Source organism: Lagopus muta, chromosome 16 (assembly GCF_023343835.1).
Source record: "Lagopus muta isolate bLagMut1 chromosome 16, bLagMut1 primary, whole genome shotgun sequence".
In the NCBI taxonomy this organism is placed as follows: domain Eukaryota; kingdom Metazoa; phylum Chordata; class Aves; order Galliformes; family Phasianidae; genus Lagopus; species Lagopus muta.
Genome location: NC_064448.1, coordinates 14,624,753 through 14,638,697, shown reverse-complemented (window position 1 = coordinate 14,638,697; position 13,945 = coordinate 14,624,753). Strand labels below are relative to the sequence as shown.

The 13,945-nt window shown below is 37.4% G+C and overlaps 1 protein-coding gene across 1 annotated transcript in view; it reads left to right on the top strand.

The window, feature by feature from the left end:
- Positions 1–13,102, top strand: part of LOC125701101 (nucleoporin NUP42-like) — a 30,229-nt gene extending 17,127 nt beyond the window's left edge. Inside the window, 4 exon segments of the mRNA XM_048962656.1 lie at positions 732–934; positions 1,363–1,504; positions 1,605–1,690; positions 5,733–13,102. The gene's annotated coding sequence lies outside the window, so the exon portion shown is untranslated.
- Positions 13,103–13,945: the final 843 nt, after the last annotated feature.

Sequence of the window (13,945 nt, the reverse complement as noted above, 5' to 3'; positions counted from 1 at the left end):
CCTCCCTGTGTCACCTCTACATGTCACCTCATCTCACCTCTGCAGTTCTGACCCCACACCTGCACCCCATGTCCCCCCATGTCCTCACATGTCCCTGTGTCCCCACACATCCCCTCATGTCTCAAGTCCCCCCACATCCCCTGCCCCAATTCAGTCCATGCTGATGTCACTATGGAATTGAGGACGGGGGCAGGGATGCCTGTGGGGTGCTTGGAGTCCTGGGACAGGTTGATGGCTGTGCACAGGGGGGTGATGGTGCCCTTGGCGCACGGCTGTGACAGGGGGGTGTGAGTCATTGCCCCCAAAATGGGGCTTGTGCCCCACGCATGTGGGCAAGTTGTATGGGGAGTGCTTTCTGGAGATGATCTGTCTTTTCTCCAAATCTGCAGCGACTTCAGCAATCCCACGTCATACCGCAGCAGAAATGGGGCACTGCCGTACGTCAGCGATCTCTGACTCAAGCACAGGGGCTGCACGAAGGACACACGCTGCAGCCTCCCTGTTTCTGTGGGGTTTGGGATTGATGTTTGAGCCAAAAGGCCTCATGCTGCCATACAGGCAGGTGCTGGGTTCACCCACTGAGGACGCCAAATCCTAAAATAATGTCACAGCGGTCTTTAATTGCTGTGCAAGGAGATGACATGCATTTCTCCCTGGGGAGCTGTAAGCTGACCCCACAGTGTGGCAGACAGCACCAAAAAGGGATGCCATCCTGTACTTTCCTACCCTAGTAACTCCTGGTTCTGCTGGTACACCTCTTGTACCTGGAGCTGGCTCTCCATCTGGCTGAGACATCATCTTTAACACTTCAAAACAAGCCTAAGGAGAAAAGATTTTGGTGATGTGACATGAAAATAGACAGCACAAATATAGACCAGGATGACAGAAGATGTACATGCTGGGTGTTGAATACCATTTGGAAACCAAACTCCAGGTGAGAAGTCTTGTTTTATTTGGTTCATTTTTGCTAATCTCCCGGAGGATCAGGCAATCAGTAGATGTAAACTAGAGATGCATCACAGGGATATTCAATCAAGGTGATGCAATACATATCTAATCGTTTTTTCATAATTACAATGACTACTAGATGTTAACATGATAGTGACTCTCTTCCTAGCTTAATATATGTTAACGCTAAATTTGAAACTGGCATACTAATAAATAGGGCTTCTGAAAGAGGCGTGTTGGTAAAACCACACTTTTGTCTACTTGTTTTTCATTGTAATATCAATATATTGAAACATTTGCACAGGATCAAGTAATTGTGAGGGGATAAAACAGCACATGAGGTTATAATTACTATGTTAGGTAAAGCAGAGCATTATCAGTCTTCATTGTTGTTTTCTTTTTCTTTCCTTCCAGTTACTTGACAGTCCAGGAAATTTTTCACAGCTGAGCCATTGTGTTTTCTTCAGAAGTTAGAAATAAGATTGGCAGAGTCATGTCCGTATTCACCCACGCAGCAAAGTACTGGAAGAACTGCATTATTTCATCCCACTCTTCAGTGAGTTTCTATTATTTACCATGTAAGAACAACTTCTTTGTAATGCCTCCCTTGTAGAAAAGTGACGTGTTTATCTTCATTGCCAACCCTTGATTTCCAGTGCATGTTCAAAATAGTTGATGGGTGAAGGAATGCTGGCTGGTTTTACGCTCAGAAAAAAGCCTCCACAAGTTCACATTCAGTACAGTGAGTACACTTTTATTTTTGCTAGATGGTCTGCTGGTTTCTCTAGTCTTCTTATGTAACACGAGGGAACATTCTGTTGTTTGAATTTCTATAACTGCCTATTTTCTGTGTTCAGAGGAGTAGATTCCCTTACATATGGGGTATTTTTAACTGGGTAATGTAACTCAGAGTAATAACACATAAAAACAATCTTCTGTGTTGGTTGTTTGAAAGAAAGCTGTTTATTCATTAGAAATGTTAGAAACATAATAATCCCATTTGGTAGGTAGTTTTTCATCAGACTGTGAAGTTCCGAGTAGAAAATAGCACTTAAGTTCAATTGCACGTTGTAAGCAAGTTTTAATGACGTACACCTTTTTAAATATCCCTCAGTAATGCATGCTATTATTGTCCTCAGGACCACTGGATCGCCTTGTCCTAATGGTTCAAAGCATGCGAAAAATCTTTATCTGGAAGAATATAACTGAGATTTTTTATTGGTACACGATAGCACAATAAATTCTGTCACCTGTAATTAACTTGATGCCATAGTTCACTGCTGCAGATCTTAATGTAAAGATTGCTGGGGCAATGCTTTCAGGGCCAGAACTTCAGCCAGACTGTTGTGTGTGTGAAGGAAAGCACTGTAAATCTCTGAATTCTGTATGGATGGGGCCTTATAAATATTTCTATAGTTAGTCAAAGCACAGTGATTTTTTTTTTCCTGCAGGTTAAATACTGCTGATTAGCTGCTTACTTTTTAGACAGTTCTCTGTCCTTAGTATTTACACGAGTCTTTTTCTGACCTGCTGTAAGCCCGTTAGTCCAAACCAGATAAGGAGTCTAATTGTAGAGCTGGAGATAGTGTAACACCGTTACTAGTTGATACTTGCTATTTCATTGCATTCTAGGATTATGTAATAAACAAAAGAACTGCCTCCTAGAAGAGAATGACTTATTAATTACAATACAGTAGTGGTCTTGTTTTTGGTGTTATTATTGCATATGTATATCTGCCTTTGCACTGTTAGTTCTAGAAGATACTGTCTACAGGTATTGCTTACAATTTAAAAAAAAAAAAATTACAATTCTTATTTATTCTTGGAAATATATTTCTTGCTTGCTATGAATCAGTTAATACTGAGCCATGATATTTTGCTGTGCTAGTGCACTTTATTGAATGTATCAAAGTACATAAGACATATTGATATTGTAACAATTAAACACAGAAACAAAGACTGTGTCTAAAAAACAATTCCAAAGTTTTAGGAAGGAAGGATTATTATAGAATTCTGAGACTGCTTGATACAAGAAGAAAGTGGTTTAGGCAGATTCACATAATTTGACTTAACACACTCATTCTATATAAAAGAATTTAATCTCAAAGACTGGCAAGCAGAATTTTTAACAGGAACACTACTACGCAAATCAAAGAGCAATTCTGTTACCATGCTATGTACTAACTGCCAGACACTTGTTTGCTTTACAAAATATGCATTAATTTATCAAATTACCCCACAAAACAAACAAAACTGAAGAAAACCTATGCATTTAAAATGATTAGGATTTGACAAAGAAAAAATATAAAATGTTCAAAAGTAGCGAATCCAATTTTTGTTTCTTCAGAAACAAGCTCATTTCAGGGAAAAGCTATTAGATACTGCTATGTAAAGAAAATACAATTTATAATGTTCAGTGTTACAAATAAGAACTAATTTTGAAAAGCTAATTAGTGGATTTAATGATGGCATAACTACTTGAGCGGATGAGGAAAATGCTTGATGTCATCTATCTTAATGCCAGTAGAGACTTGGACATAGTCCCCATCATATCCTTCTTTTCAAATTCAGAATGTGTGGATTTGAAAGGTGGACTGATGAACAAAGTTTAGTCTAGTCATACCTTGAGAGTGGTGGTCATTGGCTCAATATCTGGCTAGAGAAGGTAACAAGTGGTGCTCCTCAGGGATCAGTACTGGGACCAATGCTCTTTAATATCTTCAGCAGTGACATTGACAGTGGGATCAAGTACATTCTCATCAAGTTTGTGGATGACAACAAGCTATGTGATAAGGTCAAGATGACTGAGGGATGGGATGCCACTCAGAGAGACTTAGACAGCCTTTGTCAGTGGGACAAGGAGAACCTCATGAGGTTCAAAAAATCCAAGTGCAAGGTACTGCACATGGGTAATGGCAACCAACCCCTTGTATCAATACAAGTTGAAGGATGTAAGGACAGAGAACAGCCCTGCCACAGTGGGCATAGGGATACTAGTCAATAGCAAGTGGACATGAACTAGCAGTGTGTACCCTCACAGCCCAGAAAACCTCTCCTGTCCTGGACTGCACCAAAAGAATGGTGGTCAGCAGGTCAAGGTAGATGATCCTGCCCCTCTGCTCTGCATTGGTGAGACCACATCTGGAGTACTCCATCCTGACGTGGAGTTCTCGAGTACAGAAGAGGCATGGATCTGTTAGAGCATGAGCAGAAATGGAATACCTCCCCTGTGAGGACAGGCTGAAAGAGCTGGGACTGTTCAGACTGGAAAAGAGAAGGCTCTGGGGAGATGTGATAGTAGCCTTTCAGTATCTGAAGGAGGGCTATAAGGAGAAGAGGACAGACTCTTCAGCAAGGTCTGTTGCGATAGGACAAATGTAAATGGTTTTAAAATATAAAAGGATAAATTCACATTAGATACAAAGAAGTTTTTTTTTTACTATGAAGGTGGTGAGGCACTGAAAGAAATCACCCAGAGAGGTGGTGGATGGATCACCTGTCCTTGGAGACATTCAAGATCAGGCTTGCCCAGGCTCTGAGCAACTTGTTCATATTCCTTTCAAGGGAGTTGGATTAGATGACTTTCTAACTCAGAAGATTCTGTAATTTTATGATAATACTAAACTCAAGTAATATAAGTTACCCAGCAAAGATATTCATTTCTTGCATTTAATTTTGGTATGAACCAGTTAACACTGAGCTAACCGAAGATCACTGAAATATTTCTAGAGTTTAGGCACTTTGAAACATTGGTCACAGTTCTTAAAGTATAAATTTAAGGATCTATATCTATACTTAGAATCAGGGATAAATGTTCGGGTGTTTTTTTTCTGATAATATCTTCCTCTCTCCAGTTGCCATACACTTTCTCTCTCTAAAAAAAAAAAAAAGTGTTTAATTTATATATTATTTATAAACATACAGAGATGTTTTCATCTTTGTAGACACTAATAGGTAGCTGATTCCAAGGTACACATGTCCTTAACCAAAGTTAAAACAGGATCACGACTTTCTCTCTGTTCTATTAACAGCAATTCTGTAATAGTTTTATAGCACCTACCTGAATCAGTATATCAGTATCACACATTCCGCTTGGCTAATGAGCTTCTTTTTGCAGAACCTTAATCCAAAAACAATAAAAGTGGAAAGAAATTCCCTGTTTCACTTCAGCAGACACTGAAATATATATATAAAAAAATTCTCCTTCTTGATATTTTGCCTACTTTTTTGTAACTAACTTTTTTCACTATGTAACTGTATCAAAACACTACAAAAATAATATCCACTGTACTGTTTGCACACTGTTTTGAAATGTAGTATTTATGATAAATGAATTTTACATGAAACCATTCTATTAAGCATGTTAAAATAACTGAAATTTGATTTGTCCCAAGAAAACATATGTAACTAAGCTTCTGCTTGGCTTTAAGATGCACACACATTATTTCTTTGACTTGGAAACACAAGCATGTGTGATACTTTACTGAGTTATTTCAGCTTTCTGGGAGCTGTATACTAATGCTGTGTCGTCAGAAAACTTCTGAAATGAGGGTTTGATACTCCGACATCAGTAAACAGCATAGTGCTACTGATCTGTAACCTCTCAGCAGCAAAATAGAGAAATCCATGTAATCGATTCAGTATCTGTGAGGAGAAGCAACACCTTTTAATACACTACCTCAGAGAGCTGGAAGAAAAAATAGACAAATTTTATTTTACCTGCTTCATCAAAGTACATACAATGGAATTTGTTTGAGAGAAGAATGAACTCCTTTATATTGCAGATGGAAGGACAGAACCTGCCTGTACAAATCTATCCTACGCTGACCTAAGCAGAAGCATTAGAGGTCATATAAATGTTCCTTGTCTTAGTTACTGAATCTGGTTTCTGTAATCTGAAGACACAATGAAGGTAAGGCTGCTTACACACTATTTTCAGTTGTTTTTCAGGATAATGACATAAAAATGAATTAACTGACTCTCCTCTCCTTACACTCTATTAATTGAAGATACTTGAACTGGAAAAGCAGTACGTACAAGATTTATTGTTCCCGATGGAATCTTAGTCCTGCTGCCTTTTATATCCATTCTGATATCACTGAATCAACCTGAAGTCCTATGGATAAAAGAAGGAATTATTTTAGATTTTCCCGAGGCTCAGCCTTCATCACAATATAAGATATCCAGTTGTATCACCACCATCCCTGCAACTCTCTTCCTACTCTCAAGTTTACTGGATTTCTTGTTATTTATTGATTTCCAACTTCGAAGGTCTGCGTAAGATACCTTTCTGGTTAAGCTCCTGTACTGATCTCTCTCTTTTTTGTTATTATTATTATTATTATTTTTTTTTTTTCCTCTGTAAATTAATGCTTGTTAGTGATTGCTACTTGGGTCACTATCATCTTCTGCTCTCTCATCCCAAGTGTATTACAAGAATGAGAAACTATTTATGGTTGAACTGTACTAACTCTGTCTTCCTTTATTGCACTTACCTGAAGTGCTCTAAAAGGACTCAATGAAGGACAGGGAAGTATTTTCAAATTATAGCTGTGAGTGATGACCAGAGAATAAGAAACCTCCGACCTGAAATTAGAGGAGCTGTTGACACTGGCTACAATTCTGAATAGTAGTTCAAAGCCAAAGAAGAAACAATAATATTATGTCATTCACTGGGGAAAAAAAAAAAATAATAATCCACTGTTAGATTTTTAGCAAATAAACAAGTATATATGATTACAGAGAGGGAAAAAAATGGATTTTTGGAACTGTGTCTAAGTTTGAATAAAATGCTTTTATGTGTTTACAGAATTATTCTAAAGGATGATTGTTGATCTGCTGAAGCCTTCTTGATTCTACATTTTTCTCAGTTTGAATTATAAAAACTGTAATTGTATATTCTGAACCTAGAAGAGAAAATCTAGAAGGCTATTCTGATTTTTTCTAACCATCTGTTGAAAAACATCATGAGCACTTGTTTATCTGCACTTCTGTAAGTTCTCAACATTGATTGTATTTCATTTTCTGTATCTAATTACTCTTCAGAATGATATGTTTACACTACTGGAAAACTTCTATTTTAGAGTGGAATTATGCATACAGTATTCATATGGATCTGATCAGAACTGAATAATGCAGATATTTTTATAAGTACATCTTTTGAAAGGAAAAAAGTGTCATAATATATTTAAAAACCCACCACCTTTCAAGTAATGATGATAGTATCTTTTGTGAGCTGGAAGTTCAATATGAATATTCATTAAAAATAATGATGATATCCTGACTGTCTTGTGGGAATATTACTGTAGCATCAGAAATTCCTCCTGAATTCTTCAACTGAGTTTATGCTGCCATATTTATTCTAAAATTCTGGAAATCTTGTGAAGGCAAGATGCAAGTGAGATTTGCAGTATATGCAGAACTGCATCCCAGCCTTATATATGGTAAGTGCAACATTTGCTATGTTGAATTATTATTGTTACTATTATTATAATTACTGTAGTTGTTGTTGTTGTCATTGTTACTGTTATTATTGTTAGGTTGCTTGTTTTAGCAAAGACATAAAGTGAAACAGGTAAGTAAGACAGGGATCTCCTGGAAGGAGTCCAGTGGAGGGCCATAAAGGTGATAAAAGGCTTGAAGCACCTTCCTTATGAGGAAAGGTTGAGCGACCTAGGGCTGTTCAGCCTTGAGAAAAAAAGACTCAGAGGGGATCTGGTCAGTGCCTATAAATATCTAAGGTGAGGAAAGCAAACAGACAAGGCTAGGCTCTTTTCAACAGTGCTTGGTGGTAAAACAAGGGGAGATGGCCACAAACTGAAGCACAGGATGTTCCACACACATGTGCATAAGAACTTCTTGACAGTAAGGGTAATGGAGCACTGGAACAGGCTGCCCAGAGAGTCTGTGGAGTCTCCTTCTCTGGAAATGTCAAGACACACCTTGATGCCTAGCTGTGCAACCTGGTCAAGGGAGCATGCTTTCGTAGGGAAGTTGGACTACATGATCTCTAGAGGTTCCTTCCAGACCCTACAGTTCTGTGACTCTGTGAAATACGTGAGTTGGAGTTATGATAACAGAAAGAGTTAGTGTTAGTTTTCTTAAGATCAAATACAAAAATAAAGGGAGGTTGAGAACATCATTTTCCTAATATTACTTTTCTCTGTTTAAAGGAATGGTAAATGTATATGCAAATGTTCTTATACTGAGTCTTTGCTGAAAATTGAAGCTACTTAATACAAGTGCTGAATTTGGTTTCTTCTTCACAGAAACTTTCCATATACTGACATATAAGAATGCATTACTCAGTGTAACAGGTACAGTAGTCGTTGTATAACTCTTCACTTGAATTAGTAGAGCTTGCTCAGATTCAATGATTACTTGATATTTAGCTAGCTTAAACAGAACTGAGATCACAGGAAAAAAGAGAGCATGAAGAAGTCATCAGAATTATCTAGCTGTGATTAGAAAAATACTTGCTTACATTCCTGAAGTCATCCCCTCATTTTCATGTTTACTGTCACTCTTTGTTTTTTAATGTTTCTTTAAACAGTATTAAAATGAATGAAAGTCAAAGTCCAGTTTTAACGCTTCACAAGACGTTGTGTTGTTTTGTATGCATCATGTATTATATATGTATTAAATTTCTCCAAGCTAGCCTGAAGATTTACTAACTGTACTTTGAGGCACATTTTGTATCACAGCAATTTAAAAAAATAAATAGAAATTGTCTATTATGCCGTATTAGTGGATGTAGAAATATGAGTTCATACCTTTCATTGAACTGTTTTAAAAGCCTACTTCCATTATTCAGGGGACAAATGGCCACTTAAGTTCTACCAAGATCATTCTACCATCCAGTGTTCAACCTGCATGAAGTCTAATTATCCATGCAGCTAGAGAAATGTGAAAAAGCTGAAGCACAGATCTTCTACATAACCTACTTTGCAGTATTTACAATAACATGGACTAAAACATTAGATTGGTACTCATGTAAAGTTTAATGTTTATCGTAGTGTCTCTGCACTTGACAGTAGCTAAGTAAGCCCATACATCTGTTATATTTCTTTCATGCTGCCCATGTGTCCAGCCTCTGTGCCCATCAGCAGTAATGGTCCTCAGTGCTATTACTGTAATTCAAAGGCATTAACCAGAAATTAAATGCATATTAGTTATATAGTATGAAATTATGTTAGCTGATGTGTTAAAGGCTGCAAACCACAATCTCAATAGCATTTTACAAGTACCACTGTGACAGATAAGAAACATAAGAATAGGTCTTTAGAAATATTGTGCCTGAAAACAGTTCTGAAAGCACACTGATATTTTGAAAGCATTGTTGGCTATCTGTCATCATGGTTTATCAGTAACTGACTGTCCTCAAATTCCAGACAGCTTGTATAATCATCTCCTGGTTTACTTACAGATTTAAAATGCTCACCATTCCTGATACAAGCCATTGGCTTTCTTGGCTACCTGGGCACACTGCTGGCTCATATTCAGCCAACTGTCCATCAGCACACCAAGGTCCCTTTCTGTCAGGCGGCTTTCCAGCCACTCCTCCCTAAGCCTGGGGTTGCCTGGGGTTGCTGTGACCAAAATGCTGGACCTGACACTTGATTCTATTGAAACTCATACAGTTTACCTTGGCTCATCGATTCAGGTCCCTCTGTAATGCCTTTCCTCCCTCTGACAGAACAACACTCCCTACCAACTTGGTGTTATCGGCAAACTTACTGAGGGTAAGTCATCTCATCCCCTCATCAAGATCATTAATAAGGATGTTAAATAGAAGCGGCCCTAGAACAGAGCCCTGGGGGACAATGCTTGTGACTGGCCTCCAACTGGATTTAACTCCACTGACCACAACTCTTTGAGTTCGGCCATCCAGCCAATGTTTCATCCAGCAGAGCGAATGCCCATCCAAACCATGGGCAGCCAGCTTCTCCACGAGGATGCTGTGGCGGGCAGTGTCAAAGACTTTACTGAAGACCACATCAACAGCCTTACCTTCATCCACTAAGCAGGTCATCCTGTCATAGAACGAAATCAGGTTTGTCAGACAGGATCTTCCATTCATAGACCCATACTGCCTGGGCCTGATCCCATGGCTAACCTTTAATTGATCCATGGTGGCTCCCAAGATTATCCGTTTCATGACCTTCCATGGCACCAAGGTGAGACTGATAGGTCTGTAGCTACCAGAATCATCTTCCTGGCCCTTTCTGAAGATGGTCTTCATATCTGCCAGTCTCCAGTCCACCCGGACATTCCCAGTTAGCCAGGACTGTTGAAGGATGATAGAGTGTGGTTTGGCAACCACATCCACCAACTCCCTTAGCACTCCAGGATGCAATCCATCTGGCACCAAGGAGTTGTGAGTGTCCACGTTTCAGAGCAGTGTCCAGCTTTTTCCTCTTCCTCTTCCTTTTCCTTTTCTTTTTCCTTTTCCTTGAACCAGGTCATTATTGGAAAGATTGTTGTTGTTTTTTTTTTTTAAGGATGATATTTCTATTCAGTGTGTAAGCAATCAGAAATGTTTTACTAGTGAAAAGATAGAGCACATTATTTGGAATTGATAGCTAATTTATTTTATTATGATTACCTGGAATAACTTTTGCCACAAGATTTTAATTTACATTTCTCTAATACTACTGATTTAAAGGTGACTTTAACATTCCTCAGCAGAAGCTCTTTGTGAACAATAAATCTATTTTCTCTAACAGCAGCATAGTGTCTTAGTCTCCTACATGAATGAGGTTGTAAACCAAAGTCCTATAGAAATTTATCTACGCAAAGATCATTCCCAGTGTAGTATTTTTACAGCACTACTAGTAACTGTATAATTCATATGGTATGGTCTGCTCCAGTCTTGGATAAAAGAGCTAAATATTTTAATTTAAGTGAATGATTTTGTTAGGTATAACAAGTTCAGTCCCTGCTGGTGTTACGCTGCCATTATGTCTAAAATGTACTGTAAGCTATTTCTGTTTGTGTGTATGAACTGAGCAAAGAACAGCAGTAATGTGCTCGGTGCCAGTGCATATACCATGACTGAGAGCAAAATAAATTATTTTCTTCAGATGGTAGAGGCCAAAGTAAGAAGTTAAGTTTTATTTTGCTCAGGATTTGAATGACGGTACTATAAATCATGGTATAAAAATAATAGGCTGATCCTAAATTCTTGTACTGGATACAGAGATTGCCTTCATTGCCCAGAAGTAGTGCAGATTGTAGAATTTTTTTACAACTATTGTTATTATAAATAGTCATGTGTTATTACCTAAACCCTGATGGTGGAGCAACAATTTGACTAATTTTTTTTTTTCTTACAATAATGTCATTTAGATACGGTTAAAACAGTATTCTGTTTTAAGTTATTGCAGACTGTAACATTTCAGTGCACTGAATATGAGTTTAACAATACCTAACCAATTAAGTTAATTTGACTGAAAAATGTACTACTTGTCTTTTAAAGAATAAGAATGAAAGATTGTAAGGGATTTGAAGATAATGTGGAATTGCTTAGGAAGTAATTTTTGGGCTTCTACCTGTATTTTGCTACCAGTTAAAATCTCCACAAACATTCAGTTATTTTTTTCCTGCATCTGAAAATTTAACAGTGTGAATTCATTTTTATATGGAATTATATCTAATAGAATGTCTATAAACCTTGAACATGCATTGGGTTTTATTTTAGTGAAATACGTATTTTATTGTCAATAGTCTTCTCAGGAATCAATTGTCAGTGTGCATGTCTGTTACATGGAAGGAAATAATTTATGTGTCTTCAGCACATAACATCCTTTATAAACATTCCATGTGATTTTTTGATAGCAAGCAAAAGCATGACAGATGAATGCAGAAGAGATATTTGGGGAATTTTCATGATAATATTTACTCACTATATGTAATAAGACTCCAAAGTCACTGTAAATAACTGGAATGTTACAGATATTTCAGAAAGTTACAGCAGTGCACAGTGCATGCTAGATATAACATATTGACATAACTAAGTATAATACAAAGTAATCTATTCTTTGCATTGATCTGCTCCTTGAGCTTAACACTGTTGAACAATCAGTATTCAGAACAGTAGTTTGTGATAGTTTAGATGGTAGCTGTAGGTTAATGCATGGCCTCTGAGATCCAAATGGCTGGCATACTTCAGGCAAATAAAATAATAAAATACATGAAAAAGAATATCCACTAAGATGCTAATAAGCCCAGTTGCCGTGAGAATATGTTGTCATTACAAGGCTTCTATATTTTTTTTTTCCAAAATTGTAAGAATTAATGAGAACAGTACATGTGAAAAGGCTTAGGATCTATCAGTTTCTCCAAACGACAATATAAACACATTTTCTATTGTTCAGCATGATTTTTTTCCTAATTATAAACTAAGCAAGCTAAGAGTTAGAAAAAAGCGTACATGTTAAAGCTTAATATTAAAATAATGAAGGTTATGAAGTCGAAAAAATGGAAGGTGTGGTAAGAAAGAGTGCAGGAGTGGATGATTAAAATAGAAAAAAATTGAAACCTTAGTCAAATCTTTGATTTCAACGGGGGTTTCACTTGAACAGAAAATAAAATAATCAGAGTTTCACAATTTCAATTATTATTATTATTAATGGCAGAAATATGGATAGCAATTTCAGTCTATCCAATGTTTTAATTCGCCAAGTACTAATGAAGCGGCCTACTATAAAGTGAGTAAAATCAGACTGAAATAACAGGATTTGGAATGGAGACAGAACTTACAATGTTTATTTCCTACAGTTCTTCAAGTAATAAAAATACCTAGGCAGGTTTCCTCCATCTTGAATGCAGGATTGCATATATGCAATACTGTGAAACAAGAACATTCTGCCTCTAAAACAATTTTGCATACTTCCAAATTAGCTATGTGCACGAGAAAGCAGTATGAAAATCACCTTTACCTTGCTGTACACTCGTTTATCTTGAACTCAAAACATTCTTTTGAAAACTTGCTGAAACAAAGAATATGAATTATGTTTCAGCTGCACTTTCAAGAACATATTACTGAACAATATACTGAATTTGTTATGCAAAAAGTTCTTAGATTTAGCAGCTTTCTAGATAGACTATCATACACGTTAAAAAAAAGAAAAAGAAAAAAAAAAAAAGGAGAAAATGTTACTAAAATCCAGAGCTTTTCTTTCAGTGAAAAAGAGTGTAGTCAGCATTCTAATAACAGCAATGTAGTGATGAGGATTTAAGAATAGAATAAAGTGAAATGTTGCACAACAAATTACAAACTACACTGAAAAGATGACCATGCCACAGGAAATAAATGAACAAACAAACAAACAAACAAACAAAAAACACCAAAAAAAAAACCCTGGAAAATAAACACATAACTGCAATCAAATTTAAGCAGGTCTGGAAACACCAAAAGACCAATACAAAGGTGAGCTGCAAATTCAAATCTGACATCAATAAATCTTGCTCACAGAACTGCTTTCACAGTATCACAGAAGCACACAAACACGAAAGTTGGAAAAGACCTACAAGATCATCCAATCCAACCATCCACCTATCACCAATAGTTCTCACTAAACCATGTCCCTCAACACAAAATCCTTGAAACATTCCTTGAACACCTCCAGGGTCAGTGACACCATCACCTTTCCGAACAGCCCATTCCAGTGCCTGACCACTCTTACAGAGAAGCAGTATTTCCTAACATCCAGCCTGAATCTCTGGTGCAGCTTGAAGCCATTCCCTCTAGTTCTATCACCAGTTACACAAAAGAAAAAGCTGACCCCCAGCTAACTGCAACCTCCCTTCAGGTAGCTATAGAGAGCAATGAGGTCTCTCCTGAGCCGCCTCTTCTCCAGACTGAACAATCCCAGCTCCTTCAGCCACTCCTCATCAGGCGTGTGCTCCAGACCCCTCACTTTCTTTGTTGCCCTTCCTTGAACCTGCTCCAGAGCTTCAATGTCTTTTCCCAGGTTTTTTTCCTCTACACAGTCTT